The 14,535-nt window shown below is 34.8% G+C and overlaps 1 protein-coding gene across 1 annotated transcript in view; it reads left to right on the forward strand.

Annotated features, from left to right (window-relative positions):
- Nucleotides 1-1,278: 1,278 nt before the first annotated feature.
- LOC148591984 (coiled-coil domain-containing protein 178-like) overlaps nt 1,279-14,535 on the forward strand; it is a 58,964-nt gene continuing 45,707 nt past the window's right edge. Inside the window, exon 1 of the mRNA XM_088536350.1 lies at nt 1,279-1,400. The gene's annotated coding sequence lies outside the window, so the exon portion shown is untranslated. The remainder of the gene's footprint in view (nt 1,401-14,535) is intronic.

Below are 14,535 nucleotides of genomic sequence, written 5' to 3' on the forward strand. Positions count from 1 at the left end.
AGAACATACATGTTTACTTTTACTGTTTCCAAGGTCCAAAAAAATGCATTGCCTTTTCATACTTTAGTGATGTAGAGAGTGACAGTTCTATACATCAAGAGTTTTTAGATTTAATTTTATAGATGTGCAAAGCTTCTACACAATTTTTCTCAGAAATCATGTACAAAGTCATAAAAATTAAACTGCTATGTGCTCAAGAAATATTTTTTCTGCCTCAGACATGCATCTTTTGACTTAAATAGTACTTTGTTAAAGGGAAGGAGAGTAAAGACAGTAACACTGAATATTCCTTTCCCCAAAATGTAACTGGAATTGTTTAGCATTCATTTCTTCAATTTCTGGGTGAGGCAACTAGGTCAACTAATTACTCCCTTCCTCCTGCAGTACCATCTCACTCGTAGTTTGGGGTTGTCAAATTGCAGGGCTGTCGGTCATCTCTTCTGCTAGATAGACAGGTCTATTCCAAAGAGCAGAGGATGTGGTCATGTGCTACAGCTGCTCTGGCTATTCTGTTAGCTCTGCTTTTCAGCACAGCTCACAGGACTCCAAACAGGCCTCTTATAGAGGAAGACTCTTGAACAGATCCATCTGCCATGAGCAGTTTATAGGCTATAGCTTTTGCTTGCAAGAAAATATTGCCTTAGACTGGGGTAAGTATGGACATGTGGGCTTAATTAGTTGGTGAAGACTTCTATGCACTCTCATAATTGTGAAATTTCCTCCACTCCTTCACCTTATAATATGCATCCCATTTTAACAGAAATTCCACCCAACAGGCAAGGACATATGTAAATTCATTAAGTTTCGAGTTAGTGAGTTGGTCCCTTTTGTGCATCTCCTCTCCACCAGGTAGCACTGTCATCACTAGCATGAAGCACCATTTAAATTATTTATTTTAAAGGCATATATACAACATGGATTTGAAAAAAAAAAGATTTTGAAATGTGAAAGCCAGGTATTCAGTGCTGAACTTCAATGTTAAATTTTAAAAAGTTGTAAATATGTCTCTGAAGTTGCAATGTTTAACTAACTGTATGGGAGGGTTTATTGGGCCACCCTCCTCATCAGAGCTTACTTGCTTTAAATTCATTTCAGGTTTCCCATTGATTTCAGTGGAGCCATAAACCCGTCATCTATGTTTTGCAGATCTTCATAACTGACTGAGTCAAGAAAATTGCAGAAGTGATCTAAAATATTATTTTTTAGAAAGGACAATTTCAGGAAATGTAATTAATTCCTTTTCTTTTTAGGCTACTCTAGAGGAAATCATTAAAGAAAATCTGTGGTTAGCTCAAGAATATCAAATCTTTCAGAACCACTACTTAAATGATAAAGAAAACCTTACAGTACTTTATGACAGTAGAATCAAAGTGGAAGCTGCAGTTAGAGATCATCATCAGGTAAAATGCTAATATAACTCAGTCAATTCTGCAGTCATTTCCCTTCTCTCTAATCTAATCAATTCAGTTCCTTAAAAACAGTAGAATATGTGCTAGTAATCCCTACAAATTCTTGTCTTAAACGTTTTATTTTCCATTCTGTATTTGCTTTTTTATTATTTTTAAAGAGTATTTCATGTAAGATATTCATATTTCATTATTCAAGAATTCATAATTCTCTGTTGAACATGAAATGTTTTTATTTTTGTGTCTAGTTATATCATCCAGTAATTAAACTGTACCTTAGCATTCCATATAACTTCTCCATAGAAGTCTTTTTGGGAATTGTAAGTTTTATGACAGCTCTGGTCAGGCTGCGTAAGCCTTTAATTTACAAAATAGTGAAAATACAATACTTAATGAATAAGGTGGAGGCATAGTGACCAGATCTAATGGTAGCTGACTAAATTTACATTTAGAAAGATAGGTATATATTTTTAATTTTTAAAAGTATGAATCAAGTGACATGTTGTAAAAATGTTGTGGCAATATCTAACTATTGCATATTCTTGCAAAAAGTCTTTTTTAATGATGATTTATGTGTATAGGTAGCTTTCAAAACATGAGTTTATCACTATCCAATATAAACAGTACAAATATGTATTTCAAATATTTTAGTCTTATTGTTCTTTGTTTGTCTTTCACTTTGGTATTTTTGAAAATTAGTATACATTTAAATCATTCTTGTTCCTGCAAGCTTTAAATTCACATCAACAGTTTCAGGTAAGAATCTTCCAACTTAGGTCATTTAGGTTCGAATCAGGTCCTGATACATTCCTATTTTAGCCCTTTATCTAAAAGTACAGTGTAGAGTTTTGCAAATATTTAAATGAGTTGTCAAATCCAAATTATTTACTAAAGTTTCGCTTTTATTGGTCCATCGTATGCATTATCATCAGGTGCTCATTTCCTGATATATCATCAGAGTTTATCTATTGAAATTCAGAGTATCAAGTTTGCTGCTGATGAATATCAATAAGAAAATGCCTTCCAAAATAGCCTATATAGCCCTTTCAAAAACAAAACCATTTTAAAGCATATATTAATAAGCTAACTATTTTTGGAGAACAAGTTGGAGATTTACTATATCAAAAACGTGGGAAATTTTCTCTTATCTGTCTTCACCAAATGAGTGTCAATTATATTTTGTCAGTACTATAGTAGAGCAGTACTAGGAGTATCAAAATGTTTTCTTAAAACAGCTAGGGTTATAGAACAAATTGAATGTATTTTCCCTGAATAGAGAATTAAGGTATACTATGTTAACAGTATCTAAACAAAAATGTGTCTATATTAGGCTGCCATCTGAAACTTTTGTCTCTCCGGGTGTAAGAATATGTCTTCTGTGTTCTTCAAATTTAGGATGTCTTAGTAATATTTTTGACACAGATTTCCTACTCAAATTTAGCTTTTCTGGACATATATGGACCATATTATCATACATCTCAATGGTGTAGTCTGGAAGCAAAGGAAATTGCAAATGGATTGGTATATATTATTGCTTTTTTCACTTGCAATTTAAATACAATAAAATAAACATAGTAAAATATAGCAAAATTGCAATGTAATACCAACAGGATCTAGTTTCATCAGCAGTGCAACATAATCATTTGTCTGGCTTTTTAAAATCTTGTTCCTGAAGGAAATGGTTATGTGCGTGTTGCTGTTCTGCAGGAACTTGTAATCAGCATTATACCACATGAGCCTGGCTTGTGATAGAGATTAGCAATGATAATAGTTGGAATTTCTGGCAGTCCTCTGTGCCATTTAGCATAGGTGTATGTATGAAGAAGAGAAATTCTGTGCACAATATTAATTTGAGAATTGCATTACAGTTACAACTGATCTAATTTTCTTTTTGATAAATCTGTTTTAAATGAATAACTAGTCCAACTATAAAAGCAAAACACTTCTGCCGTTATCCCATAGAGAAAGTATTTAGTAATTTTGACAAAAAGAGAAAAAGTGGTTACAGAAATATACCTTCTTATAAAAAGAAAGTATATTTTCCTCTCAGGCTTTGCTAATAATTAAATTACAACTGCAACAGAAAATCAATTCTGTGGGAGTGTCAGTGTAATGATTTTTCTAGTTGCTGTACTGTACAAATGCATCACAATGACATGAACATTCAAGAAGAAAGTGTACTCATCGTTCCTCAAAAACTTTCTTCCCTTTATACATACATATATATATATATAATGCACTCCAAATTACAAGCTATTTAAAAATATATATTTATATAAAAGGCAAACTCCTATTTTTTATGTTGTTTAGAATAATTTTAACTGGATATAGCAGCTGCCATAGCTATATTAATAGGTTTGCTTTGAGCTTTTAAGTACTTGCTTTGCTTGGCCTGCACTTTGATGATGGGTGAGATAACACGGGGTAACATCAAGTGTCTTGTCATGACTTTGTGAGCTCCTGAGCGCCGAAGAAGCTGGACTGAGGGAACAGAGGACATCCAGATTGCTGTGTATAGGGGCTGTGCCCATAACATTTCCTTTGGGTATTTAAGGAGAGCCTAACACGCCACGAGAGGTGGTAGCCTCGTGGAAGATACTCAAGTTACAAATTTGCATTGTTTAAATAAGTACACAAATATGAGTCTCCAATATCCAGATGAGTAGTAATGTAACTGCTGGATTATATTTAGTTAGCTTCTTTCTCACATTCTCTCCACTTAGATTGTTAATTGGATGAAATTTGTTCTGTTTGGCCCTGTGGCATGTTGAATCCTTGTCAAGAGGCTGTCTGAGGAGATGAAGCCAAAAAAGCCTTTCCTTAGTCATACTCCACAAGCCTCAGATGTTACAAAAAAAGTCTTGCTTTTGAGCAATAGCACTTGCTCAAAGAAAACCACTCAAAATCATGTTTGAGAAACAGACTTGATTTTCAGCAGCGGCCTGTTGAAGAGAGGAACTTAGATGAGGCAATCCAGCTTGAAAACTATTGTGAGGGAGAAAGGAATTGGTAGAATGAAAAGGCTTCCCAGGAAAAAAAAGAAAGGAAAAAAAAAAAGAAAGAGAAAAAAAGCAGAGAGAGGAAGATGAAGAACAACTGTGAAAACATTTAGCTGGAGAAATGGCAAAAAGAAAGGCATTAGAACATAACATTGAATGATATGTGGGAAGGTGGGTGATGGCTCGTTTTTTTCATCAAAATGAAAAACAAAAAGTAACAGTACATTTTTATCAATATGAAGTGGTTTATGCAGCCTCTCTCCAGCAGATATAAGTCAGTAATTTCTCTAAAAAATTCCATGGGCTTGCCTATTAGTGGAATATATATGAATACCAAACTAATTATTCCTAAGCCGTTCTTTTGACACTGGGCAATCTTTCAGTCTTTGAAACTTGGCCATTTAGAAAATCTGTATGATGAGTAAACTTTGATGCTTCCAATGTATGGTGTTAAAACATTCATGATTGTATTGCAGACGTTGGCACGGAAAAATTAGTATTGGTTCCCAAATGCAGAGGTGCAAGAAGACTTTATATTTAAGAACATATTTGCCTGAATCTGCCTATAGCATTGCAATTGGTACAGTCTTACAAAAATCTGATGATAATTGTTTTGGTTCATGTAAGTTTTATTTTAAAATAGTCTCTCTGCAAATTAAATAATTAAATTGTTTTAAAATATAAATAAAATATTTCTCATATTCCTGACCTGCCATCTTCAAATGGTTATATTACATTAAGAGAGTGTGTGTGGAGGGGTCTATTGATTTCTGTTTCCTTTTTTTTACTTCCTGAATAAGTGACATATTACTGCAGTAAAACATATGTAGGGTCAATTCATGCTGAATAGTTATTAGAAACCATGATAACAAAAGTCATTACACTGCAGTTCAGTTTTGACAGTAAAATTTCTGCAACATTATCACAAATCCTCATGCATTAGTGCAATGATCCTTACTATAGCTTCATACTAGAATCAAAAGACTGCTGTAGCATACTTGATATGAAAACTCATGCAAGTTGAGTGAAGGTTTTTATTCTATTATAGATAGCATATTTTCATGTCTTTCTCATGCATGTTTCTCACTCTGAACCCTTTTGGATCTTTCTACGTGCAGCTTGTTGCATATCTGTGAGGTTTTTTTTTTGTTTTCCTTTTTTTTAAATTAAAGTCCTTATTTTTGAAATGGGAAACAGAATCTAAAATAAACTTAACACAATAGACAGATATAATTTTGTAGTTAATAGCTTCTGTTCCTATGTTGTTCTAATTATTGGTCCTACTAAAAAGACTGCTATTTTAAAAATAAATTAAAATATCTCTTTTTTGCTATTTGTTTGGTTTATGTGTTTGTTATTTTGTTATATTAGATTGTGTTTTCACTTATTCAGTTCACATAGGTGGAGATCTTGTATTGTTTTTTGTCTTTGCAAGAGTAATAGCAAAAACGTGACGTTTTGACAAAAGCATTAGAACCGTAGGTTGCCATTTTCATTTTCCTACAACTTATAAGTAAATAATAAACTATTAAAATTTCAGTGTGAAAGGAATGACAATTGTCAAAAAACAAATACAATTTTTATCTTTTTTATAAATTTTTAAGCAGTTTATATATCTTTTTGATTAGGAATGGAAATGGATAATGGAGTCAACATTTTTTGTAAACATTGCAGACTAGACACTGTCTGAATAGCAAAAATATGTGTTTTACAAAGCTTTTCACTTGCGTTATTTCTATCTTCAGAGTTTTGAATTGTTATAGGTTGACAGAGTAACTAGCTTCTCATGGAAACATGAGAAAAAAAAGACAGATCTTTAGCTTTTTATTATGCAAATACAAAAAAAATCATAGGGGTAATTATAGTTAAACTATAAAGATCAAATTAATGCTATAATTAAATGCGAATCAATAGCTCAATAAGTTCAAGTGATTTAATCAGAAAACTAATTGAACAGGTAGTAAAATCAAACTATTCATTTGATAGCAGAAGAGATTCATTTCTGCTGAGCTAACGTAGGGAGCAGGCAGCGTCCCCTCTGTTTGCCACCCATTGCCCCAGCCATCCATTTAGAGTTGACTGGCAGAATGCAGAAGCAGTCACAGAACGTAGCATCTGGTAGGACCTAACCGTTGTTTGGATCCTACCCTTTCCCAGAAGATGGTGTCCACTTGCAGAAAGTGAAATCTCTTTGTTTATCTGAAAGGAATACCGAAATTTGATAGTCCATTTAGGATTATTTCTCCATAAAATTGAGCATTTTATTATGTTTCTGGTGAAAAGATACGAAAAACTACTTTCTCCTCCTCATAGTTTTAGGTACTGTAAGGATAATTTCCCCCTTTTCTTACTCAGAGACTACCTGAGACTTCAGGACCAAAAAGACAAATCAGATTATCCCAAGTACCTGTAGTAGTTCACATTTTTTAGAGCAGACAAGCTTGGAATACAACTGGAGCTGCCATTCGGCACAGACCTCGATTTCACAAAATGAGCAAGTCTGACTGCAGGTCAGTGCTCTAGTGCTTCTAGGAGGAAGGAGTCAATGCTCAGAAGGATTTAATGTCAGCCTTTGAGTTAAACAGACAAGAAGCAGAAATCATCATCTGTTATGTATCCACTAAAATATTCCTCCACTACAAGGTTTAGCTTTGCAACAGTTATATCTAATCATAACATTCTAAGTTTTCTGTACTATATACATGTCTTGATTTAAATTCTACGTAGCACTTGTTTCTTTGGTAACACTTAGCAGTCAAGCTAAAATTTTTACTATGAGTCACATATTTATTTAATCAAAAACCAACAGACAGAATACCTTTTATTCAGAAAACAATTGTTTCTCTTTCACCTCTTATTTTCTCTTGTTTGCATATAGAATAGCCAGGTAGAATGGTGCAGGATATATCTTCTCACAGAAAAGTTCAAAGTTTTATATATATCTTAGTTTACCCACTTCACATATTCATTTTTAACCACATGGATTAATAGTTTTGAGATTTACTTTCTTATTAGCTACATAAATTCATGTTCATTCACATTTACTTCATAATTTACATTAAGAGCATCATTAAGGTCACAGTGTTACAGCTTAATCTTACAGAAAAAAAGTATAAAAATATTTGGTGTCAAAATAGCTTTGACTTAGCATTTAATAACCAACCAAAAAGCCTTCCAGCAAAAAAAAAAATCAAATGTTCTAACTTAATAAAAATCATACTTTTTGCTTTCCTTTTTATCTCCTAAACAAAGTTATTAGAATCTTTCAGCATTATAAAGCACACCTACAATGTAACTTATCTCAAATGCCTTATTAAGGGTACTTATGTTAAAGACTTATTAGGCCTACATTTTCCATGCTTGGAAAACTAAAAGTTCTTAATAGGTTTACATATAAGATTAATGCAGCCTGTTATGCAAACTGATTATTTGAGAAACTGGTAAAAACTTCCTATTGCACCTTCTAAACCTTTGAGCTTAGGAAGGATTACAACCATATGATTGGCAAGTGTGGCCTCAGATAGAATTAGCTGGAAGAAGTGTGACGGTTCTCAGCTGTCTGGTTTTGGGGAACTCCGATGCAGTCAGGTGGAGATTTGGCCTTTGGCAGCTGCAGCCCACGGAGCTGAGCAGCTTGCACACTGGTTCACAACTCAGTACCTGGAGTTTAGGGTTAGCAACCTCTCTGATAGACTTGGAGATGGGAAAGACCTACGGCATAGAGGAGTTTGGATTTTCTTTCTTATAAAGATGAGAAGCCTAGAAGTTTTAATATGTCATTTTTCTAACTAGCATTACTCTGTTCAGTTTTCACTACTGACCATGACCTTGAAACACTTGTGAAACTTAACAACCTTTGAAACCACCAGAGATCCCAGAGAATATGTTTAATTGTAGAAGTATTATGCGTGTTTCTGAAAAAACTCCAAGCTTTTGGTTACACAAAAAGATGTTTTGCATTTTCTTTCACATAAGCCCGTGGGGGAAAAAAAAAAAGAACATTATGCTGGCCAGCTCCAACCCTATACCCACTCTATCATGCCATCATATACAGTAATTAGCTAATCATTTAATAGGAAGCCTCATATAAAGAGGGAATTTATATGGGGAATGTAGTTCTGCGTACATAATGGTCTCAAGGAAACTGTTAATGCTATCAGCAGTTTGCTTACCTTGAAGTTTGACCATATGGATAATATTCTGTCTTACGAGATAAGCAAGTAGAATAGTCATCTTAGGTGTTGGGTGTAGGAAATATTTATAAATGTGACAGCACTATGGCTGTCAGGCATGTTATAAATGTTCTTATTTATGTGTTCTGGCACTGTGGGCTCCTCTTCATGTTAAAAGCCATGAAACTCTGTTCTGTGATAATGTGGCCATGATGTTGTTCAAAATAAAAGCTGCTCAGCTCCACATCTGAGCCAAAGAGTGAGTGTCTTATTCTTGAGACAATGTCAGGCTTGCTGCTGGTTATGCAAGGCTTGACAGTTCAGTGGTGCAGATGGGCACCAGGTCCTAGGTGTTGAACCATGCAATATTGCACATATTCATGGAACTGGGAAGGGAACACACCAAGTGCAGGTGTTCCTGTCTTCTGTTCCAACTGTGTCCTAAAAGTATTAATACTGAGATACAGACAAAGCACCCTTCATAGGATCTGTGGGTTTTCTCGTGACCATAACAAGGAAACTAGACTGTAGTGCTCTATAGTGCACCAGGATGCTCTTGGAAAGTATTACACTAACAGACTGAGGCACACAAAGTTTGTGTGAAAGGAACAGAGAAATTTGTTTTGTTTTATTAGTTTTGGTTTGCTTTTGTTTTATTTTTTTAATTATATGTGCCTCCTCCTCTCTCAGGTGAAAATCCCTGACCTGAAAAAATAAGTAGAGAATATATGAAAACTGCAAGGAGTTCATCAAGTTATGGTCTCCCAAGCAAGTGTTTACTCACAGTGCTTTCCTTACCCCTGCGGGATATTAGCCACTAACATTTCTGAGCATTATTTAGAAAGTCAATAGGCCAACAGAATAGAAAATGAGGAGCTTGATGTACCACCATTGCCAGTGCAGATACAGTCATGCCCAGTGGTGCAAACTGATGCCAAAGTACCCAAGTACTGATGCTTCCCAAGAATAATCTTGAACCAGAAATGCAGCGGGGATCCACACAAGAAAAATACTAAATTACCAATATTGTGGATATTGATTCTTGTCAGTAAAACAATGTCTGCGTCCATCATACTGTTCTAGTTCCTATTCTGTCTCCTGGTGACAGCGAGCCAGACTGCTATTCATTTTTCCTATTCACTGCTAGGTACTGGCATTTATTTGCAACACTGGAGACTTTGTTATTGCTCCTTGGGGTATTTAAAAGTAGTACCTAATAATGGTATCTTTGAGATTAAGTGTCTGCACAGCAGCATTAATAGGTGAGTTGTACTGTATTCCTTAATTGTTATTATTTTAAAATAATGAAACTCTAGAAGACACTGCAATATAAAATTATTGTATAAAATAGAAGGGCAGTCTGCTGTAATCTGGTTGATTGTACCATCAGTGAAGGGTGTAGCAGTGAATGGTGAAGTTTTTAGTTAGAAATAGTTACCAAGAATTCTTGAAATCTTTTTCAAGCTAATCTGAAACCAGCATGTTCAGAGTATAGAGTACAAGAAAGAGAAATGTTTGAGGTTGGAGGAAACAATAATTTCATTTCCAATAATTTTCAGTTTGTTTTGATGAAAAACAAAGGGTATTTGGAAACCCATGGGTAGATTTAGAGAAGGCATTAGTTTTTTTTTTTTTTTTTTAGCAAAGGGAGATGGGAGTAGATGGAACCCATCGTCACTTAAATATCACTAAATCACATGCTCAGCAGGTTCAAGAATCTTCTCAGTCTGATTTGAAGTGAAATGCCGTCTCCTCCCAAGAACACCCATTTGTATAACCAGGTTACAAATTACCCTTGGCTGAATCTGCCTCATTTTCTCAAGGTATTATCACACGCTGTGAATAATTAAGCAGTTTTAGAATAGACATAAAGAATGAGAGAGGCATTAGGGTGTTCACCTAACAGCAGAATCCTGCTCCAAAAGATTGAAGTTATGCTGAAAAGCAGCAGCTTCTTCAACGGTGCTGAGGGAAGCAACCCCAGAATAATGTAAAGTCCAGGGCTGGGCATGTCCCTCGAAGACAGGACACCTTCTTTCAAACCTCTGAATGAGACTGAGTGAAAAATGCAAAATTGAGTCTCCTGGTTCTCAAGTGAGTACCGTTAACCCTGGGATGACTGTATGCCAATCCCTCCTGATTTTCAGGGCTCAGGCATTTATTGCTCTATCTTATTGCATGTCAAGGGATCTTCCAAGGACATCTGCAGTCCACTGGAAGTCAATTCTCCTTGTTCAGGCACTCCTATATGAAGCACATGTAAGGATATTCTGGATACAGTGAAATTATGGTCTGGTCCTCGAATATTTGCTATGGTGTCCCAGGGGCCTGACTTATAGTGTCCCTCCCTTCCTTTCAGTATAGAGTACCTGTGTCCAGCTCCTTTAAATTGCCCTTATCTAAAATCAGGTTAAGTCAGGTTGAGGACACTAATTCAAAATATCTTAAAGTGACAACACAGATACAAATAATTATAAATAAAAAGAAAAGAAAAGCTAACTTTATTCTATTAAGATAAAATTATGTATGCATTTCTATATAGCTAGCTTGCTCCTTGCTTCCTCATAAGGTGTTTTGCAGTATTTATGCATGTGCCCATCTCTTAGTGGACTAATCGTATCAACCTTCAAATTCAAAAGATGCAGACAGGTGTTTGTAGCCTGTTGCTGTTTCTTGATGTAAATCAGAGATGATGACTGTCAACCACTCTGTAGTGGCAATGGTTTTGGAGTAACCGATCAGCTTCATAGGCAAACTGATACCATCTAATTAGGAGTGAGAAAGGAACAGAGGAAGTGTGTAATTCCACAGTATCCATTCTCAAAGAAGATGCAAAGAGGTCTTTATACATCCTAGTTATAAAGTTAACATGGGATCAAAATATATGTCAATAGGACCTAAACCAAACCATTTTAATGCTGAGTCTAAGTACACCCTGAACAATGTTAAGGATGCATTAAGGTAAATAGTTTATTACAAGCTAAACCAAAAAATGTAAAACAAGCCACTTTTTCTTGCTTGACTGAAGGAATTATGTCTATTGTCCTGATCAAATTGGCCCGTAAGATAGAAACATGTTTTTTTGTGACCGTGATATGTTTTTGCCACAAGCCAAAGACAGATAAAACAGTGGCCTAAGTGAGAAATTCAGTTCTCAAAGGAGCAGCTGTGGCACATCAATCTGTGATCTCAAATTCAAATCTGAGGATGACTAGAGTTAAATCCAGGCTTTCGGATTTGTAGGAATACATTTATCATACAAATATTTAAAGAATAGCTAGCCTTTAAGAAAAATTATTCACAGTTTCTGAAAAGGATTTGCTGAGTTGAAGAATGAATGTCTGAATGCTAAAAAAGGGTGGGAAATTAGTGTAGAAAAGCACTAGAACTGTTCTAATTTTCAGATATAAACTGTTGATGTAGCTTTACAATCCATTTCTCAGAAACTCAATGTATTTTTGTTATTCCTAATATATTTTACCACTAAATCTAGGCTTTCTTGACATTGATTTCACACAATTTGTGTAATAGGTCAAGTAAAGTGGTGCTTATTGACTGCTGATTGTATACCTTTTTCCACCTGAAGTGTTACTGTTAATTGACATGCTCTTTCATTTTCCTGAGATAATTTTCACTCTATTTCAATAAAACTGCCCATAATTCCCCCTTTGTAAACTAGGTCTCTTTTGTGGCAAACATCAAATATAGTTTTGAAAATCAGATAAATTACAGACACTAATTTGTTCCTTCACCAATGGAACATTAAAATAATCAGATTCGGGCTAATTTGTCAGACACAATTTACCTTTAGTGAATATATGCTGTCTGTCCCTAACTAAATCACCCATTTCTAAATGTCTTGTAATCCTGTCCCGTATCATTATTTCTAGTAATATTCTTGCAAAAAAAATCTGGTTAACACTAATGACCTGAAGTTTTCTTAATAATTCTTTCTGTCTTGACATATTCCAGAGTGTTCTGCATCTTTTCCCAGATTGCAGAGCCTCTATTATCGGACTCTTTACCTTAGTTCTTGGAAATACAGACTTGTAAGGAAAGAGAATCTAATAACTGTGTGTTGCTTTCCTTTATGGATTTTTTTTTGGATCATATTTCAAAGGTTGCCTTGTTGTTGTTTGTTTGTTTGTTTTCTTTTGTAATTGTGAGCATTGAAACATGGATAGATAAGTGCTGTCTGTCTGGTGTCTGAAATGTATAGTTAGAGTAATTTAGCTGAACTGAGTGACCATAGTGGGCAGAAGGAATCCCAAACATTTTGAACAGCAGCAATCTGATTTGTGTATTGGTGTACTAGCAGATAATTCAAGACTTTCCTCTTGCTTTTCTATTGGGAAGTTCAGTATCGATTCCTCTATGAACGCACTTGTTTCCTTGAATTGCTTCCAAATGCATTTCTCTGTTCCTAAGATTCTCAAAATGACTGTACAGAGGCAGCAGCCAAACTGCCCTTCTTCAAGTGTCCTCATGACTGTGCATCTTCTTCCAATACTCTTTTGTGGATAAAACACAGGTGGAATCTGCTGTCTTCAATAATTCCTTGAAAAAAAAAATCATGCTGTGGCAGGCACAGAAGACAGATACCACTGCAATAAAACAAGTGTGAAAACAAATCTCAAGGTTATGTGGTCTAAAATAAGGCCTATACAATGCATTATTCTGTGACCATGAGTACATTGATTTTATTAAAACTACATAACCTAAAGAACACCTTATTTTTACATCTATGAGCTTTGTCACTATTCTTGGCAACATCTGCAAATGCTTCCAAGAGTCTATGTCCACAATAGAACCACCCTTCTTATCTACTTGCATGTCTCATGCAGCCTTCTATGGCCATGCAATCATGATAAGCCCAGTGTAATCTCATGGCAGAGATGCGGTAATTGTCTATCCAGAATTTTTGAAATAGGAATTAGCTTCTTAAATCCCTTAGCTTTAGCTGACTGTGAGCATGCCATCATTTCATTGCAAATTTCAGACTAGTTACTTTAAAAAAATGCTAAAAATAATCCCATTCCACTAGTGATTCTGTCCCTGAATTTCCGTTCCACTGCAAGACATACGCCAGGAGCAGTATCAAGTCATGCTGCTTAGATAGGTCACTACGCTAAGGTCTTAGGCACACACAGAATACTCTCTATTAGCAGACTGTGTCTCCTGTAGCACTCTCCATCTCCTTATTCTGTTTTCCTTAGGGCAACTGAGTTCATGAGAAGAACATACAGATCCATCTGTGTGGATTTCTTGGAAGAGACAGATCAGCACAGGTGTAATTGAAGGGTTGGTGGCAACGGGTTTTGTGATGAAGCGTCAAAAAAGAAAGAATCAGATTTTGCTTGGAGAACTTGCATTGTGTGTAACCATTAAGGAAGAGATGTTCATCTTTTTACTTGTAAATTCAGTACATATGATCCCAAAGCAAATGAATGAAGTAAAGCATAAAATTACTGTATTATTTTCCAGAGAAATATTATTTTCAGATATAAATATTTACTATATATGTAATAAGAAATATAGAAATTCTATAGAAATGTGTTTAATATTATTATCTCCTAAGTTGTGTCCTTTCACATCTGATTCAAGCTGCAGTTTCTTAGAATATTTACAGAAAATTTCCTCGTCCTCATATCAACAAATTCACATTTACTCCCTGAAGAAATTGCTATCATGATACACAAATTCAAATGCATTTGAAAGATATGAAAGATATGTTTATTTGACATTGTATTTTACTTATGAATGATAAATTACTATTATTTTTTTCCTGGTCTATTTGAAACAAAACTATTTAGCTTATATATTTTTAGCTTTTTAGAAACTATGTTCATTTCAGACATCAAATTCAGGCTAAGCAAAATGTCAAACTTTGTTTACTAATTTCATACTTATCTTTTCTTTTAATATCTTGTCTTGGTTCTCTAGTTATACCGTAGATGC

Source organism: Tinamus guttatus, unplaced genomic scaffold (genome assembly GCF_059628265.1).
Source record: "Tinamus guttatus ecotype Peru unplaced genomic scaffold, ASM5962826v1 Tinamus_guttatus_pri_ptg000659l, whole genome shotgun sequence".
In the NCBI taxonomy this organism is placed as follows: domain Eukaryota; kingdom Metazoa; phylum Chordata; class Aves; order Tinamiformes; family Tinamidae; genus Tinamus; species Tinamus guttatus.